This window comes from Lytechinus variegatus, chromosome 6, assembly GCF_018143015.1.
Source record: "Lytechinus variegatus isolate NC3 chromosome 6, Lvar_3.0, whole genome shotgun sequence".
NCBI lineage: Eukaryota > Metazoa > Echinodermata > Echinoidea > Temnopleuroida > Toxopneustidae > Lytechinus > Lytechinus variegatus.
Genome location: NC_054745.1, coordinates 11624934 through 11639546, shown reverse-complemented (window position 1 = coordinate 11639546; position 14613 = coordinate 11624934).

Here is a 14613-nt window from a genome sequence, read left to right as displayed (position 1 = left end):
AATAATCATCCTTCTTCCTTGTTGCCTTCTTTTTTCTCTCACATTGAAGCAATCAAAATATTAATTCCAACATTTCGCAATCTGAAGAAAGGCTCAAGCATGTTGGAGCTGAGGGTGGGCATGTTCTTAAAGGTCAAGTCCACCTCAGAAAAATTTTGATTTGAATCAAGAGAAAAAAATTAGACAAGCACAATTGAAAATAAGCGAAACTTTAAAATGCCATAACTTTCTTGTTTTACATCCGATTTTGATGAAATTTTCAGCGTTATGCTTGTTGAATTTTTCTCCTTTTATTCAAATCAAGTTTTTGTTGGGGTGGACTTGTCCTTTAAGCTGTAGCCTAACTTAACAAATTAATAATAATCGTATACAGTAATTCAAAATAAATTATGTAAAGCAAATTGAAGAAACTAAATCCATGTATAGTAAGTACACTTCAGACTCCAGGTGTATGTAAAGTCACATGTTTTCATTACTAAAATTTGAAAATGTTGAGATTGATGTTTGTCAACCAAAAGAAGGGCAATTCTAATAATTTTAGTTTCAACAAATCTAAAATTATTTGGGTAGCGAGATCGCTGTTTCATCTTCTTTTGGAATCATCAGTAAGCTCTGTTTTTTACAGACAGACATTACCAAAATACAAATTTGACAACAAAGTAGTATACTCCTTTAACAAAACCTCAGACTTGTAAGGATAAGTAAAAGTATCTGGCTCAAGAAAATGATGATAGTGAACCTGGAAGGGCAATGGAATGTTGTTTTCATTTCAAAACTACACAGAGCAAATACAGGGGGAGGTGAGGCAGTAATAACCAAAATTTATTTCTGAGCAAGCACCACAATCCGACAAGTTACTGAAGTCTGGACTTTCTCCAAAAAGCTTGGAGGAATAAAATGCAAGTAAATGTAAAGAGCTTTGTGAAGAAATGTAGTAAAAATGTTGGAAGTCCTCTGATATGAGATATGGCCCTGGTGTGAAGATTTGAGGTTATTTTGTTGGAAGAATGTAGGTAAAAGGTTTTGAAACCATTAATGTTGGAGGTAATTACAATACATGAATACATGATACAATGTCAAATCAGTATTTAATTCCAAATTCAATAATGAAGCTATCATCAATTGAAATACATGTAATAATTGTGGGTTGTAAATTGAATATTGTTATGGGGACTGTGGTAGATTGTGTCTATTTAAATTCAAATAAACTGGTTCTAATTTCCTGCGAGAAAAATTAATGTTTTACATGCACATTGCATTGTGTACAGGAAGAAAGGCATACAGGTAGGGAGAAATAGTGCTTGATTGCTCTGAATGTTCATTCATTATCCCCCCCCCCCCCATCCCTCATCCCTCACCCTCCATAACCTTACTTAACCTAATTTTTCTCATGTCTCTTCCTTTGTCCCCATTAACTATTCATCAAATCAATGTCAATTTCACCTTGGGAATACATGTATGGGGGATTTTACATTTATGGGAACAATCCAAGCACTGATTCACCGTTTTTACCAATTCCACCAATACACTAAAACAGAGAACTGTCCAATCTCCTCCCAACTCCATGGTAAAATCTACACAGCAAAAACTGTGGTGTTAACCAGTGTACATAGAGGACCACACCAGTTATTTTACACCGGTGTTAAATTGGTGGTGTTAGTTTAACACCTATAGGTGTAACACCTATGGTTGTTACATTTACACTCTTTGGTGTTATGTTCAATCTCTAGGGTGTTATTTTAACACTTCAGGGTGTGGTCCTCTATTAACACCAATTGGTGTCAGTTTTAACACCACATTTTTTACAGTGTACATACACTCTGATAATACTGCATCTGGCTCAATATAGGTTGTAAAATAAAATGCAGTAAAGATGAAATTCATTATTCATTTTTTGAAACATTTTCAAATTTGATTTTTGAGCTCTAATAAAACTTGTTTATCTACATGTATCATCATAAGGAATCAGAAGTGAGTGGAGAATTTATCACATTTTTATTTTTTTTCTGATGTAGTGACAACAAAAAGTGTGTGTTTTTTGAGAAATTTTTCAGGTACTTTCAAGAATGATCATCATGAGATTTAGGCCATTATGTGTTACTGAAGACATTGATAATTATTATCAGAAGTTATACAATTTTTACCCTTCTTCTGCATACAAAATAACAAAAGTTTGAATATATCATGCATTCATTCAATCATTAAATTTCTTTTTTTTTTTAAATAGCACAGAGATTACTCAATTGCAGAGGTGAATTAAATGTTTTGGCTTAAAAAATATTATTTTGTATTCAGACCAATATACATGAAAATTGTGTTACTAGAATGTTAAAAGAAATATGAATATACAGGGAATAATTTTCCTGGTATCGCATCGCAATTTGCTCCACATTTTTTTTCATGCTATGCAGAAAGTATTTTGTATAGCATATTTTACATAGGACTGTACATAATAGTTGAGAGCTTTTCTCTTATGACCAAAAATGCTATTCAAATTTGTAAAGCAAAATTAATCTGTGGTACACTGTTAAAAAAAATGTGATTTTACAAGAAAAAAAGAAGATTTTGCAGAAAGCAATAACAGAATCATTCTGTAAATTCATAAAGCAGGATTTTTTTCTGCAATTTAACAGAAAAGGTCTGTTTAAAAAGGGAAAGGGTGTTTTATACAAGGAAATTTGTAAGACTCCATACACCAAAATACCAATTTCCTGTAAGATTACGCAATCTGGTAATATTACAGTTGTTCTGAGACTCTGCTGCAAAAACTTCTTTTATTTTAAGGATAAATTTTCTAACATTGTTTATATCCTTCATTTTTTTTATTCATCATGTATTTAGCTGTTACAGTACATCTATGGGAGAAGCCTGCCATTTCTAATACTCCCTTTGGGTTGTAATGATAGCACCCACCACAACAAAACCTTGCTTTCCAAACATTCGTCTACATAGCTCATCTTCCCTAGGAAAACTAAGGAAGAAACCTAAAGCTCCTCTAAATTCCTACCACCTTCTCAAACAAGAAGTCGAGAGCGAGGATTACATTAATACGACATCTGCCGGGCAAATGTTCGCAGCAGCGTCGCCTATCGCTGGGTTTTTATTTGGCTGTAGGTTAGAGACCCAGCGACCGCTAGGGCAAGCTGGTAGCATAGTCTAGAGCATGGACCTATTACATGTCTAGAGTCGGGTCCTGTCGCTGTCTGGAGTTGAACTTGGCCCAGCGGGTGGCCCATTAGCGGAGACCATGGTTGATTCTCTACAGGTTTCTTCGGATGTGGATTATGGGTCTACAAGGATCGGGTCTCATTGTATCGTACATGTGGGACTAACACTTGTCTGCCATAATATTATTTACACCTACGATAGATAGGCCTATACATGTCAGGTGTTTTCTGTAGGATTTGTAGCCAGTTGGATGCAATTACTGTAGAATGTATTATCATACATTCAGTACTCATATTTATACAATGAACTGAAGTAGCATTAAATGAAAATAAAATGCCATTGTTCTCAGTTGGTCATGATGTAACATAAATTGAAGAAAAGTGTAACCTTTTGTACATACAGTATCGTCAAACCTGTGTTAGTGGCCACCAGTCTATAGTGGCCACCTGCCTATAGTGACCACTAAAAGCAATTCCCATGGGTGGTCACTATACTATAGACAGGTTTCACTGTATTGACTGATGCCATTACTATGCTGTGGGCAATGATTTAAGAAAAAAACGTCGTGATGACAAAAAGAAAAATAATACCCTTTTCATAAACCTATCCTCCAATTAGCCGCCTAAGAGTAATGCGGATAATTCAATAAAAATTGCGTTCATAAACTCCGAAAATAAGCCGCATTATTTTTACGAGCACCCGTCCTGAAAAAGGCGGATAATCGCCATGACAACTGGACACGCCCCTCCGATGCGGTTGTGTTGGAAAAGGGTGACCTTGTGACCGCACCATGGCAATTATCCGCATTATTTGGAAATGCGTTCATAAACTCAAAATCTTATCCCGATGCCGCTATTATGCGGATAATAGCAGCATCAGAGTAATGCGGATAACTCTTGTCCTCCTCCAATTTTACGACCAAATTATGCTGCTATTAGCCGCCTAATTCATTTTAATGGGGTTTATGAAAGGGGTATAAATCTTCTCTCCGTTTCCTTTTTAAAAAAAACAGTCCCAACAAGTAGGACCTTTATCAAGACTTTAAAAAATATATAGGCCTAATCGCATACACTGACTGATTTTCTAATTAGCATACACCAGAAAATACTGATACTAGATTTTGATTACCAGTCCTTAAAATTGATGTGAACGAGCGAACTAACATTGAAATCCATAACAAACAGCATGTAACAAATCTACAGTATACAGGAATTCCCATGGTTACATGCCATTTGACACAACACAATATTTCTTCCATGTTGATAGATTCAATTGAATAAAAGACCTTCTTCTTGCAAACAGAGAAAATCTGCAGTTCTACTTCAGAGAATTCACAAATTAGGCCTATTGGTTGAATACTTCGATTGCATTCACCTTGGATTTCGGGATGAAGCTGAAAAAAAAGTTGTTGATCGAAATTCAATTTTCACTATACAAGTTTGGGGAAGCTATAATGACAGTGTATATTTCCAGATTTCAAATTCAATTACACTTTCTCATGAAAGTTCATTGAGAAATAGGATTTACAGGTGTATAAGTGTGGTCATGTATAAAACCAGCAAGTCATCAGATTACATGTAGTCCTGGTTTAGTTCTAAAATAGTTTTCTGAACTTGAATTTTCGTTTAGCTGTTTTACTTCTTTCCCTTCATATTTAACCACCCTAACAATTTCTCTTATATCATTCTCAAATTAATACCACAGAAATTGCAATTTATATTTGCCATATTCTATAGATTTTTAGGCCTACTTCTTTTAAATTCAAATCCTTGATTCCTTCATTCCTGTTTCTTTTCCTCCTCTCATAGACTGTCTCCTCTTCATCCCTCTTTCTTTTCTTTTTTCCTCCTTCCTGCCTTTTCCTATTTTGTATTCCTCATCTTCTATTCTTCTCCATCTCTATCATCTTCTCCCCTTCTTTTTCTCCAAATCATTCACCTAATTCTTCCTACATGTATCATCCTCATCTTTCTCCTTTCATATCCTCTTCTCCTTCTCCTTCTTTCAATACTGTTATTTCTCCACCTTCACTACCTCACTTTCCCCCTCCATCCCCTTCTCTTTCATTCCCTTCCACTTCTCTTTCTCTCCATCCTCCTTCTCTTTCTCCTTTCTCTTTCTCCTTTCCATTTCCTCCTCATTCTCTTCCATTCCCCCTTCTCCTCCTGTTTTTCCACCTTCTGTTCATCTTCACCATGCACTCTTAAAACAAATCAGTCAAATTGACTAGACCAGTAGTAAGCTGGGAGCAACTGATATGGCAATCACTGATATTCACATTTCTGACATACATGTATATTCTAGTCAGAAACAACTCATTTCTAGTAAAATATGACTAGAAAATAGTCAAATATGACTAGAATAACAGTTGCTCCCAGCTGACCCTATTACCCAGTCATTTTTGACTGATTTGTTTTTAGAGTGCACCTCACTTTCCCCTTCCACCCCCTTCTCTTTCACTTCATTCTCCCTTCTTCTTCTTCTCTTCCATAAAACCTCTTCTCACACTCAAGGTCATGATCACAGTTCACGTACACCCAGCTCTGTCCAAAAATATAACAACAATCCACCATAATATTAAAATTAATGTCCCCCTGACAAGTATTTATAAACACCCTTTCCAACTTCAAAACATTGCATATTTTTTTTAAACTATGGAATGAGGGCCAGCCACCCACAATGGGATCCAAGTACAATCTCTATTATGAGGTCACAAAGGTCAGAAATCAACAAATTCCATGACAAATGACTTACAAAAATACAGGTTTTACTTTGTGCAAACCATCAAACTAGTGATTCTCTTCCAGAAGCAAACCACAAATCCTGATTGAATGATATTGGACAACTTCTGAGGGATTTCAAATAGCATTTGATAGACCCCAAATTGTCAATGAAAGTATAAATGGAGGGAACTCAAGAAATTTCTTTTAATCAAAATGGGTAAAAATATTTTTTTTTAAAGTATCAAATATTCATAAATAAACATAACTTTATGATATATGAAGAATGTCAAACTATTTTACCAAAATAGAATTTTTCATTGATTATAAACGATTTCAGTTTTCACTTCATTATGAAAATTCATGTCAAAACTGAGCAGAAAGAACTAAATGGATTTTGAAGGAAAAAATATGTTAACTTTTTCATTTTTAATCAACAATAGGCCTACTAACTAACTTATTAAAATTTTGGTCTTCATTTGCACAAGTATCATGCAATATTAGGTACATGATGTGGGATAAATCATAAACTTCATCAGTCTGACAAAAATACAACAAAAAATTCAAACTGCAAGTCTGCAACAATTATCAAATTACACAATAGTCATAGTTTATCTAATCTAGATTGTACAAAAATCAATTATAAAAAATAACTGGAAAACATTGCAAGAATATGATGTAACAAACTAAACAATGTCTAGTGAATAATGGCCCTATATCAGAAATATATCAAAATACAGATTAAAATGTCTTAGAAATTCAAGATGATTATCACAAAAGGCATTTCGTAAGAAGAAATACAAAGACCCAATTGAGAGTTTGAGAATAGTTATCTCGGGAGCTCATTAAAATTCAGTCGAATACAACGGACTCGGATCAGACTCTCCACGGAAAGAAAGGAGTTCATTAATCCTTATAATCACCCACTACCATAACAAATACCATTGTTTCCCCAACTCTATTAGTAAGGTATCCATTCCCGATAGAACCTGTATAATGCGCTACTCTATCGCCTATTTTATCGAACAAAACAGCCTTTGGAATTGGTTATTGAGAGGAGAGAAAGTGAGGGAGAGCAAGAAAGAGTGATGAAGAAAATCGAATCGCATTAGCCGGGATACAGCCGTCGGGGTTCGCCGGGGTCAACGAAGCGAATAACTCGTTGGCAATTTTAGCGGCTTGTGGGCAACGCAGCTGTGTGGAGTTTCGACCCAGTGCAAGTTGAAGCGTTGCGGGCCGGAACAAAAACAGTAATGAACTCGTTATAATAGGGGCTTTTTTAAAGAGGTTTTGGGCCGACTAACTTGAATAGTAAGTGCAGATTAGTTAAAATCACAAAGGAAGATCTAAACTATGGCATCAAGATGAGTAATATAGCTGTCAAAAAGAGATGAATAGAGCGATCTGACTCGCAAAAACTTTGGAGTCGTTAAAACCGCGATTATGTCCATGTGGTCGTAAAGAGAAGATCAACATATTAATGGTGGAAGCAATACAAAGCATTGGCACTTCCGATTGCCGTAAAAGTGTAATTCGGAGAACAGATTTCGAATAAAAGACACATCAACAGTCAAAACGAATGTTTACTCATGATTTCATAAATATTTAAAAAAAATGACAGCGAACATTAATTTAAACTGTTCCATAACACTTATTGGTTTTTGTGGGCATTAATGATAACACCGTAAAACTTTTCAAACAAGTCAAAAATGTCTTTTACAAGTGTTCTAAAAACACACACAAAGAGTGAAGCCACTCAACTTTCAGACTGAGTAGGTAATGCAGGGATAGAATTTCACAAACTAAAGTTAATAGGCGTTGGACAAGATAGATAAAACAGTCACTACGAACTGCAAATAAAATAAAATGAACTTACTTAGAGTTGTTTTTGTCCCAAGCAATCGGCTGTAGAGTTTTAGCCAGGGTGACACTCCAAAGTAAAAGCAAAGCGTTCACAAAAAATATGATTCCAGATTTAGCCTTGGGTAACGCCATTGGACTTGGCCAGCTGAATTTAGTCCTGGAAAATTGAGACATAGTTTTCCTCAAATACCCAGAAAAATTGGGTCCAGTGGAAGCTCCTTGGTCCAAGCGAAGTGTGTCTAGAATTCCCAGATCAGCTCATCACAATATTTTTCAATTTTCGAAAATTCTACCAGCTCGCTCCACGCGCCAATCAAGGCAGTGTCGTCTGCGCAAGTTCTTCACTTGCAGCGGTAGTGTAGATGTACGGTTTTTCACCACCAGCTCGCCCACAGCGCTGGCGTGGATGTCGCTCGGAAGCTCCTGCCGATTAAAGTGGGCGTTCAAATCAACTTTTCTGTAAGAAAATGTAAATCTGTGTGCTCACAAAATGAGGTCCGTGACCCGAAGTCAATGTACAAAGTATCCACAATGTGTAACAGAGTGCAGATGTGGTATTTCCTTAGTATATTATCAGAAATATAGGTTGATAAGGAGCCGCAAGTACTTGTACCCGGGAAAGCATGCATAGCATACGAGAATATACAACGTTGGACGAGTACCTCGAAACCAACGGATAAATTCTGGCGGTGCGGTGGGGATTCGCGATCGCTTGCAGTGTCGCCATGCAGCGGGATTTCGTCATCCGCGAGATGGATGGGGAGCAACTTATCTCATGAATAATTCATGAGGTTACGGTTGAGTGGGAGGGCTTCGAAGAAATTTGGAGCACTTTGATTCGTCATCCATCCCGAAGAAGGGTGGAGTCTTGACACTAATTATATTTCGGCACAGAGGGCGCATGACCACATACGACTTGGATGTTCGACAATAACTGTCGAAAATTGCGCAAGAAAAAGGAACGTTTCGAAATAAAACTACAGATGTACAACTGTTTGCCAAGAGAATGACTTCTAAAAAATTGAACACCATACGAAATAATAGCAGACCGCTCTATTCGTCAGACTTCTTTTCAAAGTAAAGTGATGGGAGTCAGTACTTTTTCGAATTGAGGGGTAATTTTTTCACGACGGACAATATATTGTTATTGTTCTAACTTTCATTTTCATGTTCAATTTGTAATTTTTCACAATCTTTGAACAGGCATTGACTTTCCCCGTGCAATGAACAAAATGTATCAGTTTTTATTTTGTTTTAATGATTCAAATCTATTAATCTATCGACGATTATGAATGGGGTATACCGGCGGTCTATCCCACGATGAATGTCATTTATTGAGGTGGGCATCGCCTATCGGCGGGGGCGGGGAGGGGGGCTTATTATTTTTTAACATTTTCGTCGATTACCATTTAGCATTAATTTTACAAGGTGAGCCAGTTGCATGTATATTATTGTCAACGTGAAGCGCGAACGGATGTGTTTTTAATAATTGACCTAAAAACCCGGAATGTTTTAGACACAGTTTGAAATCATCAGCAGGATTCGGTATCTCATAAGAGCGCATAATTTTTTTTAAATATGAAGGGGACATTTTAAGTACATATTTCTTGGATTTCATGAAAAAGACACGTATTTCACTCACTGATGATAAATGCATGGCGATTCAGTTTTGTTTTAATATTCAGACCTGTAACAGGCGCGATTCTATGAGACCAAACGTTTTGAGAGGGTTTCCGGGGGCTTGAAAATTTTTCAACGTTGGTTTTTTTTTCAATACAATGAAAATGGCGTATATTGTGGATAGCTATATACACACCAAACAGCTAGTCCCCCTCCTATAAAAAAAAAAATATTGCTAATAGCTTGCGAGGGAGCGTAGAGACAGAGCGATTACATTTTCAAAATGCTTGAGAATTTTTCATCTATAAAAGAATTATTAAGCATAGTTCAAAAGTGGGGATATATAATCTTTCCAATTTGGAAAAAGGAAGTTCAGTAGGTATCCTCGATCCCTAGAATCAGTGTTAGATTGTCAGTCATATTCATTTATATCAACCAGGTATATCGAATCTAAAAAAACTGAGAATGGGTTGGATCGAATGAATATCTTTTGCCTGCCAGTTGTATAATTAGGCCCGTGTAACCTCTAAATTACGTGTATTTGTTTTCAATAAGTTTAGCCTCTATCAGTGAGTTTATAGCGACAGAGACTTTTTCTAAATAAAAGAAAAATATCCTAAAGAATGACCAAACGCGACAGGTTTAGAGTTTGAATGTCAAGTCCACCCCAGAAAAATGTTGATTTGAATAGGTAGAGAAAAATCAAACTAGCATAACACTGAAACTGACATTTTAAGTTTCGCTTATTTTTCACAAAACAGTGATATGCACAACTCAGTGACGTGCAAATGAGTCAGTCGATGATGTCCATCACTCACTATTTGTTTTTATTGTTTGAATTATACAATATTTCATTTTTTACAGTTTTGACCATAGGGACCGACTTGACTGAACCATACAGTATTAAACAATGCTAATTCCACATGTTCAAGGAGGAATTAATCACTGTTTCACTTGACAATGAGGAGAAAATTAGAATATTTCATATTATAAAATACAAAGGAAATAGTGACTGGATGACGTCATCAGTCTCGTCATTTGCATACCAACCAGGACGTGCATGTAACTGTTTTGTGAAATTAAGCAAAACTTTAAAATGTCATAGCTTTTTTATTTTACATCCGATTTTGCTGAATTTTCAGTGTTATGCTTGTTGGATTTTTCTCTTTTTATTCAAATTAATTTTTTGTTGCAATGGACTTGTCCTTTAAACTTCAATTTTATGGCATTTCGTGGTGGGTGAAGTATACATAGGGAGGTAAATTTTGGGGGAAAAAAGTTGCAAGGCAGTCAACTATAGCCTATTGCAGGAGATTATTGATTTCCTATACTCACACTCTAAAGAGAATCTCAGTAATAAAATGGTGCGAACATAAGCCGGTTTTCTCGTTCTTTCTTTTCTTTCCCTTTTTTACTTGGGTCTATAAAACGGAGCATTTTAAGGGCTGTTCGCACTATCAGAATCTCGGTTAATAAATAATGAAAGCATGAGTGTGATATGAATTTCTGTTCATGATTCAAAAGAAATCGTCAAAGATCACAATAATTATGATTCATTTGATATACTATCCTGAAATGACAAACTTTTGCAAAGACACTTTGCAGGATAAACATCTCATTAAGTGAATAATGCGAGCGCAGAACACGAGTTAATTTTAAAAAAAATCATTCATTAATATTTATTCTTTGGTAACGTTTACACGTAACATCAATTCATTCTATTTCTAGGCAATGTTTAGTCATGAACAAGATTCATTATGGAGCTGAATAGCCTATGAAAACGCGAAGCGCGTGTGGACTTACAATTTCTTCTCCTTTATTGTCTTCTTCTTCTCTTCCTCCTCTTTCTTCTTCTTTTTCCTCTTCTTCTTCTTCTCCTTCAGTCTTCTTCTTCTTGTCCTTCTTCTCCTTCTCCTCCCTCTGCTTCTTCTCCTCCTCCTTCTTCTTCTTCTCCCCCTCCTACTTCCTCCACCCTCTTTCCATTTGTGAACAGACACAAAAGATTCCACATTGCTAAAAACATTATTTACAACAACGCTAATCATTTTTTATTTATCAATCTTCAGTGTAGAAGCTTAATATGTACGGTTTTGAAATCTCAAATGTGTATAATTCAGTCCATCTCCTAGTATGCATGTCAGTTTATTATCATCACCTTGCTCATTTGTTTCTTATACCTTGGTTCACATTTGATCTACGGCGGCCGTACGGCGAGTCGACAACAGCCGTTTTATTAACTTTATTTCAAACCACTTATATAGTTGGTACAAAAAAATGTTGAAACGGCTGTTTTCGACTCGCCGTACGGCCGCCGTAGAGCAAATGTGACCATGGTATTAATAAGATTTTCAAAATAAAACAACGTTCTCATCCATCACCACCATCATCGTCATCATCATCCTAATCATCACCACCGTCACCACCATCATCATCACCATCATCATCACCACCATCATCATCACTATCATCATCATCATCACCATCATCACCATCATCATCACCATCATCATCACCATCATCACCACCATCATCATCATCATCATCATCATCATCACCATCATCACCATCATCATCATCATCATCATCACCATCATCATCATCATCATCACCACCATCATCACCATCATCACCACCATCATCGTCATCATCACCATCATCATCATCACCACCATCATCATCATCACCATCATCACCATCATCATCACCATCATCACCATCATCATCATCATCATCATCATCATCATCATCACCAACATCACCATCATCAACATCATCAACATCATCATCATCATCATCATCATCATCATCACACATCATCCCACACTTCTCATTTTGAAAATCTTATTTAGAAACATAAAAGAACATTATCAGTTATCCATGTAGAGCCTATTATGTTATTGGTTATGATTACAATCTCTTGTACTAGAGATTTTTGTTTCTTTCTAGTATTCTGAATACCTAGATAGCGAGGAACTGATTTTTCTTTTACCCCCCTCCTTTTTTTAAAGTTCTGTTGGTTCCTCCATGGACCTATTCTTTAGACTGATGCACCATCATAAGGGAAGATGGAATGCTACATTCCAAGAACTTTTGTCATAATGAATCATGGACTGACAGGTCTATTCGAAAGAAAAAAAAAATACCCATGCTATACAAAGGTAAAATATTGAATAGGTTGATTATGCCTTTTTATCAGATACGAATTTAATGTTTATAAAATGAGATGACTTATCATATTTTTTAAATATAGTACATGTATGGATAACTTTATAGGCCTGTGATACACATGCTGACCGTCTATTAACGTAGAGGGCAATGTTGCATAATGACTTCTGAGGACATAAAATTAGAAACACATCCTCGGATTCCCTCATTTTCCTTCTTTACCCAACTCATTTCGTCCCCTTCTTTTTTGGCATTTCTTGAAATTGTTATATTCTCTTGCTTTATTCCCTTTCTCTTTCATTTGATACAGGTTGTGTATGCTGTTGAAAAAAATCATTTATTACATCGCTTGATCACTATCCTTTGTCATCACATTCATCCTCCTCTTCATTATCATTCCAGTATGATCATGATTACCTCCATCATCACCATCATCATCACCATCATCATCACCAACACCTTCATCATCACCATAATCATCACCATCATCATCACCATCAACACCATATCTTCACCATCATCACCATCACCATCATCATCACCATCAACACCATCATCATCATCACCTTCATCACCTTCATCACCACCATCATCATCATCATCATCGCCATAGGCATCCTCACCATCATCATCGTCAAGTAACTCATAATGAAAATGCATACCTATAATTCTATCCTTGATTTCCTGCTTATTTCCAATACTGGTTCTTTTTCAATTACTCCAATCAATCGCTATATTGTCATTGCATTGTATTGTAACAATATCGACTTCATATGTGTTGTATATAATGTGTTCTTTTGATTGTTTTATGTATATATGTATTGTGCAGGGCCCTGGTTGACAACAGTGACTAAACCACTGAACAGTCTACCAGGGGTAAAGAAGACAAATAAAATAAAATCATATTCATCATCAAAATCATCATTGTCACCATATATTCCCAGCATATATTATTTATCATGTTCATTACCATGATTACCAGTGTTCATATACATGTATAAAACATTTCCTATTTATTTCAGTTCTTGTAGTCTGTTCTTATCTTTTCTTAAAATCCTTGGAGAGGACCTTAAGCCATCAGTCCTCTGGTTGCTTGTTCACAAGCATTCATGCTTTCTTAACAATCAGGTAAAAAATCACGACCAAAAGAATGTAAGAAACTGCAATTTAAACAACTTTTTTTTCTTTTCTTAAATACTCTTCAATCACCAACTTCCAACATTTCATTCTTAAATGAAAACAAGGTCATAAAGTTACAATAAAATCAATTCATATTGTCATCCATAGATTGTAAAGCCTACACTATGATTTGAATACAAAATGCACATTTTTCTGATATGGTTTGAATAGAACTCCGTAACCCTGCAGAAAAAAAGGAAAATAAAAATAAACTTGGTATGCATAGGAAAAACGAATGCATATAAACACAGTCTGGCAATAGTACGGACATGTAGACACCTACTGGGGCAAGCACCACGTATTACAAAAATAACCATCTGCCTGGTGCTTCATCCCGGGGGTCGGGGGCACTTACATAAATGAGTAGATACCATGCGCGACCCCCCCCCCAAAAAAAAAACCTTTAAGTATGAAGTATTACTTTAGGTCACGCTTCACCCTTTGTGAAACAGAATGGTACATATATTAATGAAATAGCATGGTGTCATAAGCATAGGATGCGAAACTTTCGGGCTTCAATACATATCCATCTGCTTTTAAAAGTTGATGTGAAAAAAAATACTACAAGCATAACACTGAAAATTTCATTAAAATCGGATGCAAAGTAAGAAAGTTATGAGTTTCGCTTCATTTCACAAAACAGTTATGCACATCTCGGTCGGTATGCAAATGAGGGAACTGATGACATCACTCACTCACTATTTCTTTCGTATTTTATTATATGAAATATTCTTATTTTCTCCTCATTGCCCTCTGAAACAAATTTCTATTTCTCCCTGAACATGTGGAATTATTAATTGTTTAACATTTTATGGTTGAGTCAAGTTGGTCCTGTCAAATCTGTAAAAATTAAAATATTGTATTTATAATTTAAACAATAAAAACAAAAGAATTAGTG